The following is a 12146-nucleotide window of genomic DNA, read 5'->3' on the forward strand; positions in this document are numbered from 1 at the left end:
AATCAATTCTGCCCTACGTAATAATGCTCAGACCTGGGCTGGCAGCACCAAGACCGCATGTTCATTGCTAGTCCAAATCACCCATCACTGGAGGCTCAGCAGCCAAAAGCAGTTAATTTTACCAGTATTTACTAGATATTTTCTCAAGCAAAACTGGGATGGTACCACAGGAGCAAGTTCTTGGACTTTGGTTTTTAATGATAACCCTGGGCTGCAGGCTTCAGGATACCACTGCTTCTGGCATGTCTGGCTCCTGAAGCAGGGAGGCTGGATGCTCTGCTCACAGCCTGCGAGAACATGCAGCTTAGGAGGTTTTCACGTTCCATGTGCAATTTCAGCACACAGCTGAGCAGGAACAACAGCATTTCAGTCTGTTTTCCATGCCATTCCCCAAGGCCCAGGAGGCTGGCAGCTGACTGTGGGACATCACCGCTACTGTGTGATGATGAGACCTCAGCCACAGGAAAGCGCCAGATGTGCTATACAAGGAAATACATGCTAAAAAGGATTTCTGTCCCACGGTGTTCCTTGTTAGCACATGAGAGAGCTGCACATGAAAAGAAAGATGCTATTTTGTGCATTTCAGCAATGAAAAATGGAAGCCTCAGCAACTTGCTCAAAGTCTCACAGGGAGACTGGAGAAGAGCTGCAGGTTAAACCCAGCTCCACAGCCTAGGAGCAGCCCTTGTTCAGGTCCTCCCCACTGCACAAGCAATGCCTTGGGCTATTCAAAGACATCTGTCCTTGCCTTCAATTAACATTCAAGCAATTTCAAAGAATGGGAGCTCACATTACCCAGACCAAAATATGTATCCTGCTACATACAGTGATGGAAGAACATGAAACTCAACAAAAATCCAGTTTTAAGCTGAAGGTGTAACATCCAAGCAATCCTCCGACTGCTCTGTGGAAAAGCAGAGATCTTCAATGCTACACAGGGCGTCTCAATCGTACAGTATTGCTTCTGCACACAGCCTGTATGCTAAGCAATACTGATAAGGGTATCTATTTTCACATCTTGGGAGAATATCAATATCTGTCCTTCATGGAAAAAAGTGAATAACTCTTTGCCTGATGCCTGCATGATGAATTTGCAATGGAAAAAGCCTTTCGAGTAGAAGAATTGGCCTCAAGTGAGCCATTAATATCAGAGCGTTGCAGCTATGTCAGATGTTACAATATTCAAATGAATAGAATATTACTTTTTCTACTTAACCAAAATGATTACATACACACAGACCAGGAACAGCACTGCACAGAGCACACTGCGATTTCACCCTGAGGGACCGCCCACCAAGGCATCTCCAAACTGATTGCTGCAGACTGCAAACACCATCAGCACACTTCCCCATAGCACCATGGTGGCTGGGGTGCAAACACAGACCAAAGAACAGCACCTGTAATGCAGGGCTTTCACCTGAAATTCAACTTAGGATTTAAAAGCCTCTTTCAGGAGTTATTAAAGCAGAAAATTGAATGAACGGACAATGTTACAGCAGAATAACCCTTTATTTGCATAGAATGCTTGACAGTTCCATACCTATCTGCTGGCACATAAACACATGGGTATCTATTAAAGTTTTGCTTGACAGCACAGGTTTGATAACACCAGGTTACCTATTTCTTCACAGCAACTGCTGGAGGAAGGAGCAGAAGCTCTATGGATGTGTGAAGTACATTATTAATAACATAACAATTACAGAAGCTGCAAGCACAACAGATTCCCTGTAACTATTTTTAATGCCATTCTTTTGCTTTTATAGGCCGTTTCATTGTCAGGAAAAACCAAACTTGTTTTACTTATTATCAGCAAGATCACACAGTGAAATTACAGTAACCTTCAGCCGCTTCAAGTCTCACCTTGCATTATCAGCTACCTGCTTTTGAAGAGCCAGCACCACAGCACACATTGAGAAGGACAAAAGAACTCCACATCTCTCAACTGCTTCATCATTTGGCCAGACACCAGTAGACATTGAAAGTCAAACACCCTCCAGCACCCAGCTGAAGCTGAGGATGAAGAAATAGCTGCTGGGATTATAACTCACCCCATCTGTGGGTCTGTTCTGCTGGGAACTGAGCTGCCTCACAGCTATAGCTGTACCCCTGTGTGCAGGTGCTGCCCTGCTACAGCTTGGGCAGTGTTAAGTGTTTGCTTAATGGGGACCAGATGTGAGATGTAAAGAATCCAGCAGATTCTTTACAGATCCCTTGCAGTTTCAGGCTAAAAAAGATACCACCAGGACTGCAATCTGAGTACCGGGGAGGATTTCTCACAGACATCAGAAATGGAGATGCCAGCAAGAGTGCTTTTACAAAGTGCATTTAAACACACCTAGGCTTCCTATAATTCCTATAATAATATTCCTACATAATCTAAAAATCTTCTGCGAACAGTCAAAGAAAACTTACTTTACATAAGAAACACTGAAAACCCCAGAAAATCCTCCATGTCTGAGCTGCGCGGGGATGCCATTGCATTCCCAGGCACAGTCCCTTCCATGTCCTTGCCACATGTGTTGTTTCCATGTGCATCCAAAGACGAAGCAGAATTAGTGTCAGAAGAGGATGCCAAACATCCAGCTGATGGGCCCTTACCCTGCAAAGCTGCATCCCAGAGAATCACATTTCAGACACCAATGCAGATGTGTAACCCTTTTTGCAACATGACGGGCTGCAATGCCAACTGCCAGATGTGATGTTGCCAGCATAGTCTTCAGGTGCAAAAACGGACAACATGCGAGTGTCACTGACCACCAGCCACCTGCATCTCACCTACCCAGTACAGACGGAAACGCCTGGGGACTCTCAGACTGACATGTATTTTGGGACAGGAGGAGAGTCTGGTTCTTCAGGAACACAGATGCTGCCTGGGTAGATGAAGAGCAGGAGCTGGGTCAGACTTACAACAAACAGCTGGGATTCAGTTCCACTCTAAGAAGGACACTCCAGCACAAATGTTCACATTGCGTTATGCACAGTCACAAACGCCTTCACTGAATCAACACCTTTAAGACTCGATATGGCTTCAGGATTTCTGCAGGTATGCCTGTGGGGATTACAGGATAATCCAGGGTAACATTCACGATGATACTCTTACCCATGATGGAGAAGTGCTTAATGACACATTACAGTTTCATTTCTTGAAAAACTGTGAAGCATCAAATATCCCATTCCGAACTGCACAGCAAGAGGTATGAGCCTGTATTTATTTTCTAAAAGGGAGGCTGTTTTTTAATGGGCTGGTAATCTTTAAATCCTTCTGTTTAAAGGACAGAATGTAAGAGAAGTTTAATGACTAGTATGAACCATTACATAAAGGACAGTGGTATAAAATACATGATTTCCAGTGATGATTTCCTTTGAAGCAGAACTCAGGATATGAACTCAGCTCTGCTCAAACACTGGCAGTGGAGTGTGTAATTAATTGTGGTGCTACATTACACTTGACAAAAGACAGTATGCAAAGCAAGTCCAGCTAAAGCGAATGTTGCAGTCCTTGGGCAAGCTGGCACAACCTGCTGTGGAGGAAGCCATAGTACTTCATGAAGAGTCACCAGAACGCAAATTTTAGATCCTAAAATAAGAACATAAGAAAATTTATTCTGGATTGGCTCTGTGGCCCTTCCAGCACGCTGTTCTGCCTTCAATGGTGGCAACAGAAGAGGCTATTTAAGGACAGCGTGTGAGCCAGGCCCTGTTTTATCATCCATACCTGACACAGAAACCAACTTTCAAGATCATTAAAACATCAAATCCTGTTCCAACACCACCCCCCACCCCAACATTTGGTTAGAGTATTTTGCTTTGAACCAAACCACACTGGCCTGGGATAAGCCAAATGAATGAAAGTTAGTGCTTGCTGGGTAAAAAATCCCATTTGCTTTAAAAGATGCTTTAAAGGAGTGACTGCCCCCCCAGTCACCAGTCTGTGCCTCACCCAGGCACTGTCCCACCAGGTGCCCGTGAAGCACTGGCTGCAGGCATCAATACTCTTCCAGCTGCAGCACTGGTATGCTGTATGCACTCCATGGTTCTCCTAACCACGCATGTCAAAACTAATGAGAAAACAGGGGAAAACGCAGGAATATGGCACAAGGTTGTCACTGTGGCTGCAAAGAGCATCTTCCAGGAGAGGACAGCAACACCTGGGTGCAGGCAGCCTGGTTCTGCGTGGGGGCAATGAGGGGTCTCCATTACTGAAGTTTGTTTTCCTGAAGAAAACACTGAATGAAGGAGTACCAGGAAGCAGTATCTGAAGATGCTGTAAGAAGGTTAAACTCAAACCAAAAATAAAGCCGAAATACTTGTCAATGCTAGTAATTACCAAATCACTTTGGAAAGCCGAGTGTTGTCCATCTTTTGCGGGCCCCAAATGAAAGCTGGCTGCCTTCACTAAAGATTTGTTTTAGTCAGACATAAGCTACTGCAGTCAATAGAAGGGCGGGAGGCAGACATGCACTGCCTGTGACACAGGCAGGATCAGAACAGATGATCAGATGGTCCTGTCCAGCCCTAAGCTCTATGAACTTGTATGTAAACCCAGTTTTCATGTTCAGTTACAAGTGACAGAGAACATTCAGTTATTTAACATAGATATCCAAGGAAATTTTGTAAAAACCTGTTATAACTCAGTGAAGAGACACGAGGTCAAGGAAGCAACACAAGAACGCAATAAAAGAGAGTAAGAATTAAATTACTGAAAGCAATTTCTACTTCTCAAGAACTGAGGTAATGACAAAATCATAGGCATGCAGCAATATCACACAGAAGCTAAAGACTCTGCTAATACATCTTCATCTTTAATTTCTCTTAGATTTACTAATCTAAATGAGTAAATGCTTGGAATTTGGCCCAGATCAGCATTTCAAGCCAAGAAAACCTCAGGCTGCAGAGAGCAGTGGCTCTCAGAGGTGAAGTGTGCATCCCTGAGGAGACATGGAGCAACCACAGGAGGTCAGGAAACAGGAGAAACCCGCCTGAAATTCCTTCCAGCCTTCATTCTCACACTTCTCCTGTTTCCTCCTTCTTTATTCTTCTCTTCCCCACTTCCTGCACCCAACTGCTTCTCCTCAAAGTCACGCAAAGCCTGTAATTACTTTGTGGTACTGAGGACAAGCTGGAGAGAAGCTGCAGCACAAGGGCAGCCATAGGGGAGTGGGCAGAAGGATGTTCCCACTGCAGTTTGGCAGGCTTAAACTGCAGGAGCTTCTTAGGAATCCACTTCAGAAAGGGGCAATATGGGCAGGATTATCACCCACCACACAAGGCTCCTGGGGACCGGATGTCTTCCAGGAGAAAAGGTACAGGGTGAGCCCTAAGGAGAAAACAGACTTAAAACTGGATTTGGGGTTTCAAAAAGAAAGAATGGACTAGTTTGTTTTATTGGGTAATATCTGAAGGCCTGCAGGTCTGTAGGGCTAAAATATGTGCTGCTACTTCCCCTGACAAATGGTTCCTATTTCCTTCTGAGTTGAGTTTATGCCAACAGTTCATGTACCATAGGGTTAGGCTTCAAAACAAAGAGCAAGAAAAAATGGTTTTCCCATGGTTCCTTGAAGACCTATAAAGCATGGGCCAAGTTCCACCCATGAATCAAGTTCTTGAGCACTGTGCTCCTCTGAAAATTCATTTGCCATCTGCACCAAACCTGGCCTTAAAAACAGCCAAGGGAGCCATCACTATCACTTGATAACAAACTATAAGCCTTTTATCCCCAGCAGGGATTTAGAGGATCAAGAGTAAAATGGGTTCCTAAGGATGCTAGTCTGAACCCTAATCCGAAACCTAACCTTAACCCTAATGAGAGGCCAGTGATTTACAGCTCACATAAAAGTCACTATAAGCCTTTTGTCTTTAGGGACACAAGATTTCATCCTAACTGAAGGCTTTCCAAGAAACTGGTTTCTAAGCCCGGAACTGTGATGATCATATTGTCCCTATGCAGCCACCCCACAGCACAGATGTGCACCCATGGGGGTACCACCCTTTGTCCTAAATTGCTGAACGCACACTCAAACTCCCCCATCTCCAGCTGTCCCATTTCATAACTAGAAGTCCAGTCTCCATCAAACTCAGGACTCCCTTAAAGCAGAGGTTTACCTGCCAGCAGCTGGTGAGGTGCAGTCCTCACCTCCTCCTGGTACCTCCCTTTACACCTTCCACTGCTGCCACTGCTGCCCAGTGAGCCCTGCATGTTGTACAACCGAGCTAAGACCTCACTCCTTTGGACAGCCCAAGCTGACTCAGACCAGTTCTGTGGTCTCCAAGGAATGGAGCTTTTCCACTTCCCATCTTCTGAACCCCAGCTCCCACTGACCCACAGCCATGTCAGAACCAGCCACCAGCAACCGATCCCTTTGCTGCCATTCCCCAGTTAATCCCTGTGGTCCCGGCAAGAAGCAGTAATAAATATTAGACATCAATACGTGATATTTTCTAAAAGAAATGCATACAAATTCATAAAGCACTCTTCCAACAAATGTTTTCTGTGCCTTTGTGGTATTTTTATATCCTGCAGCTCAAGTGCCTTTCTAGTGCATCATCCCATATATAATGAAATAACCAGACAAGGATACAATACTGAAACAGATGCTTCTACTACCCAAATGAATAATTTCAGCATTAATTCAAAAATCTTTAAAGCAGTCATGAGACTAACATGCAGAGGATTATTAGCCAAGGGAGGAGAAATTTAATGTATGAAGGTAAAACCAATTTTGTTTTGCATGAGCACTACATACTAAACTGAATTTCTACAAGTCTAATATATAGTAGGTATTTTATATTACGGACATGATGGAAACTGTATGTCATACTTAGATTTTGATATCTAAAGCTAATCCATGTAAATGTCACAGTTTTGGTGCCCAAACTAAATTATTCTGAGTTCAAATTTAATAATCAAACCTTTTTTATCAGATGCTGAAAGCTAAGTAGGTAATTGAGTGTTGCAACTAGCTTAACTCAGAGACTTCTGACCATGAAGGACTGAGCTCCTGCAGCCGGTCTGATGCAGAGGAGCTGCCCCAGCTTTCCCTGAAGTCTCTCAGCCAACAGGACTGATCTCCTTCCAGCCGTGTGCTCCCACCCCACTCAGATCTTCAAGAGGATTAAGTTTTATTTAAGTTGTCTCCTTTTCATTCTCCAATCAGATAAAACGCCCACCCAGAGATCTGGGATAAGGATGTGCTGCTTCTCTGAAGGAAGCATTTTCTTTCCTCTCCTTATCACCTTTCCCCAGCTGAGTACAAATGCATCATCAGCTGCCCATTAACCCAATCCAAAGTTAGGGGAAGCACTAATGTCAGGTGCTTCAATGGACTCATGTTAGATTCCAGGGAAAGGAGATTTTATGAAAATCAAAGGGATGGTGTTATTGGTGAAGAAGGATGGTGATGCTCTGCCACCACACTGCCCTTCCATTGCCATCCCAGTTGCATCCCTGCTCAATGCCAAGCAAGTTTCTTCATCAAAGTAAAGAGGAGAGTAATGGCTCTGACAAATCATCCAATAGCCAGAGAAGAGCATTAGGCACAAGGACACTCCCTGCCCTCTGTACTTTGATGAGGGACCAGAATTACAAAATGTTTTTGATTATTGGCTGCTGTCAATCAATGACAGACACAATTAGAACGACACCAAGGATAGCATGTGGTCACCAAGAGAAATTATAAGGATTTTTACATACCAGCACAGCAATAAATATATTATGGACCTCATATTCAAGGATACCTTATTAACTTGGTAGTCTATGCAGCAGTAAACATGAAATGGCACTGAAAGAGAAATGTAATCTCCATGGATCTCCTCCTTCCCACAAAATTCTACTTCAGCATTGATTTTTTCATGTTGAACAAACATACCATGAGGCTGAAATGAGACAAGTGGATTCACTTGGAGCCCTCTTTTGCTAAAGAAATTTCAAGAAAGAAGACAAGAGTGCCCTATAATTACAGACCCAGGATTAAGCCAGGCCATTTGCAGAAGATTTGTTCATTTGCAGTGCAGCTCCCTCTTGACCCTCCTCCAAATATGAGCATCCAGACAAGCTGCAGTAAGCAGTTTGGTTACTCTGTCTCTGGTGGGACAGCGAGTTTCAACACAGGCATAAACTGGAACTTGAGAACCTGTTTCCTCTTTTCTTCTGGTGTTATCCGTAAGTCAGCAGGAGGATGTGGTACCTCTTGCTTCCTCTCCTCACCATCGCACCATCAGCATGGCGCTTGGAACAGCCCTTGGTACAGAGGAAGAGGGACCTAGATGAAGAAAAGGCCCCCCTCTTCCTCCCACAGAATCCTGTGCAGAGCATGCAACACAACATTTTAAGCATTTTTACACAATCCTGCTGTCAGCATTGAGAACATGCCAAGTGATGTAACCCCATGGCTACTGTCGATGCAGGGAGGATGATCACCTGTGTACCCCTGTGCAGTGCTAGTCCTCCGTGACTATAAGATGCACCGAGCTCCAGCTTCTTGCTCAGTTCCATTTGCTTTTGCACTGCCCAGATACCAATGGTTACTGAAGGAAGACCACAGGGGAGCATACGGCACAGAGAATCACCAACATCCCCAGTGCTGCAGCTCCAGATGCCGTAAATCTTCCAGCAGCCAGAAGCAATCACAGACTAATTTCAGTGAGATGGGTCCCGAGGCTTTTTTTACTATTTTCTATAATCCAGTGAGTAAATTCATCACGAAAAAAGAAGCAAACTCCCGAAGGCACATTTCTAACCTGAGGAGTAAAAAATGTTGAGCACAATGAAGACTGGAACACAACCTGCGAGGAAAGGGTGTGAGGACAAAATGCAAATGATCTGGCAGCCTGGGAGCAGCCTTAATGTCACTGCAGGGTCTTCCTGCTCTATCAGAAACTGGCTGGATTTCAAACAATGTTTACCTAATTTTGCAGTTGCAATTACTGCAAATTCTAGAGCAGGCAGAGCCCTTGTCATTATTCATCCACAAACATATATGCAGTTCACTGATACACTGCACTTACAGTTGAACCAACAAAACCAGCTGGGGAGGAAACTCTGCCAGGGCTCCGCTCTTGCTCTCCCAGAGAGGTTTAACCACCGACCAAGACACAATTGATCCATCCTGCTTAAAAGCCCCACGCCACTCCAACACCCTGCCCACCTCAAATGTGGAGGCATTGTCCATGTACACTGGGGTTCCAGAGCTGCCTGCTTGTGGGCACCCCCTCTCAAGAAAATGACATGCAAAATGCAGCCAGGCCACATATCCATCAGAACACACCAGTGCAGCACCCCTCCTCACCAAAAAGAACTTATTTTGAAGTAGAGCAATCCTGTCATTTGTCACTGAATTGGAGTTTCACCACGTCTCTCTTGAAAATGTGCCAAAAGTAAGAGCATAATTTATTAATTTCCTCTACATGCATCTTGTTCCCAGTTATCTTCCCAGCTATTTGACTGCTCTGGAAAGTTAAAATCTCAAAAAAAAAAAAAAAAAAGGAAAAAGCATGTCTAAAGGTTGAAACTTTGAGCCAATTTCAACTTCAACATACATCAGAGTGGCATATTTTTCATTCATTCCTCCTGGTGACATTTCAAGCTTTGTTACAAATCAATCAGCATTTCCAAAAGCATTTGGAGAAGCAGGAAACTATACTGGATACAAATCCTACAACATCTATTATTCTTCCTGTTTCACTCATTTTGATGGAAAGCATTTCAAAGGTTAAAATAAAAGAAGCAGAGATTTATTTGATGTTCCAGGACATATAAAGGATTTCTGTTCAGTGTTTCAACAGCAGAATAAACTTTAGCAATATACATGGAATTTATTTCATGATGAATTTGGTCAAGCATTTAAAAGGATAGAGCTTGTAGTAACCTGGCACGAGATACATTTAATGCTAATAACAATATTCAGTCTGATGTAGAAATACTGAGAAATATGTAAAGTCTAAAAGTCATAAAAGACAGATACATGGTGGTGGTTCTGGAAGCTTCCTCCAGTGTGGCATTTATCACCTAAGGCCACGATGCTCTGCCAAAGCAAGTTAAGAACCCAAAGGGTTACTGTTTTGATGTGAGGCAGCTGCTCTGACTATCAGGAGAATCAGACCTCTGCTTCCAGAACCATGCTGACATACAGCCCATACATCTTGGGCGTTAGAACCGCAAGGTGATGGATCAGACCATGGAAGCAACTAACTGGGACTAACTGGTCCCTGTGCAACCAGCAGGGACCTGGACAACCCCGTGGTCTTCTTGGCTGCCATGATACAGACAGCACACTCTTCTGCAAGACCCCGGAAGATGTGAAGAAGTGGAGAAGTTTGTCAGACATTCATTTTGTCCTCCCCAGAGGCACAGCTGCTTTGCCAGACATGAAGAAGAAGAAAGCAGCAAGCACAAAACTGCCTCTGCCACGCAGAACAGTTCCGTGCTGCACACTCACTACTGGGTTTCAGCTATACCTTGGATGTTCACCTCCAAGAGCTGTCTTGCTTGAGAACACATGGGTTTAGTATTCTGATCCATTCAGTCCTGCACTTTATATTAATCAAGGCCGTTTTTCCTGAGGCATGTAAAGTATATATGCGAGTTAAACAAATATACACTACCTTCCAAACCTTCCAGGGCCAGAGGAGAGCTGCATTGTTTAAGGATGATACTGAAGATATTTTGCTTCTAGCCAAGTGATTTATTTTAGTGCCCAAGGAAGGAGTACTCAGCTTCTGATAGCAATGTTGATAGCCCTAGCAGTATCTTGTTAAGAGTGCTCCCCTTGAAATAAACCACATCTGTTTTATCTTTCCATCAGGAGTGATGGCAGATGCCCTGAGGGATGTGACACGGGAAGGGCAGTCTAGCACATGGGCTGCCCTCAACCTGAAGCCAAACAATGCAAGAGAAATGGTCACTTTGGCTGCCACTGTGCTCTGCAAAGCACGTGGCAGGCCAGAGCCTCAGCTCTCCCTCCCCATGCCTCAGCCCTTATCTCCCTCGGCAGACCCCGAGCCATCCCCTTCCCCTCACCCCCTCTCACCATCCCACGCTGCTGCAAACGCAGCAAAAGCAAACACTCTGCAACCTAAATGGAGGCTGAGCCTAAGCCTCCACAGGCAAACAGGGAAGAGTTGCAGATAAATGGTTATCTTGATTTGCACACACCCGTGATGCCCAGGCTTTTTAATCAGAGACTGTAATTGCTCTTCTTTGTTTGGAAAACTCACAGGGATCAAGTATCAGTCAAGCTCAGAGAGGAAACCAAGCCAGGGAGATGACAAGAAGGAGAAAGAAACCCTCAAACCTATACAGCAAAGCAGCACTTGCTGCCATGCACCCACCACATACCCACCTTTTACCTACCATGTCCCCACCAATGTTGCAGTAGGCACAGAGAAACACTCAAGAGCCAGGCTGATGCTGGATGGGAAGAGCAAGCCCAAGAGTCCTGGAGAACAGGAGAGCCCTTCCAAAATTACACACCTCCTGATTTTCCCCACACCAATCCAAGCAGAAAGCAGTACCATGACAACTGGAATCCCTCTGTGTCCAGACTAACCAGCGGTGCACTGGGAGGAGGATGGGGATGCCACATGATGGATAACTTGCAGTGCACAGCTTGTCATTCATGGTTACCATTATCCCAAGTGATGAGGAAAACTGAGTAACATGATTCTCTATCTAGGCTTATACACGGAGCCTGGGGAGCACAACAGGGTTTCGAAGGACGGCACTTCCCGTGAACAATAACCAACCCCTTCTCATTTTCCATTTGCTGCCATTCTTCATGACCCAGGCTGCACATAAAGCTTTCCTCAGCCCTTGGATGATGATTGATAATGAAGCATAAAGTAACATGAGGTCATACATAATGATGCTTTAAGTTGGAAAATGGGAAAGCTCTGTTTGTATTATTTTACACAACCTTCCTAGATCTATGGCAGCTCCTTCAGCCACTGCCTCATGAAGAGTTTTTAAAAATGGCATCAGAAGGGAATGCAGACAGATATTGCTGTGGAAATTGAAAAGATCCATTTCTGCTTTAAGCCTTCTCTAACCTGTTTAAATGCATGCTCTCATTCCTAAGCTGTCTTTTTCCCCTAATTCAAACTCAAATGAGAAAGAAATTCAGAGCTCAAGCAAGGAAGCTCTCAATAATTTT

General features: G+C 44.4%; 1 long non-coding RNA gene across 2 annotated transcripts in view; it reads right to left on the reverse strand.

The window, feature by feature from the left end:
* LOC130606526 (uncharacterized) overlaps positions 1-12146 on the reverse strand; it is a 34063-nt gene that overhangs the window by 9816 nt on the left and 12101 nt on the right. The window contains exon 1 of one of the 2 annotated variants that reach the window (XR_008973998.1): positions 1861-2340. The exons of the other annotated variant lie outside the window; for it this stretch is intronic. This is a non-coding gene — a long non-coding RNA (uncharacterized LOC130606526). Of the gene's footprint in view, positions 1-1860; positions 2341-12146 lie in introns of those variants that run through there. 2 annotated transcript variants of the gene reach the window in all.

This window comes from Pezoporus wallicus, unplaced genomic scaffold (assembly GCF_028554395.1).
Source record: "Pezoporus wallicus isolate ANWC-B61680 ecotype Strahan unplaced genomic scaffold, APGP_CSIRO_Pwel_v1 contig_7073, whole genome shotgun sequence".
NCBI lineage: Eukaryota > Metazoa > Chordata > Aves > Psittaciformes > Psittacidae > Pezoporus > Pezoporus wallicus.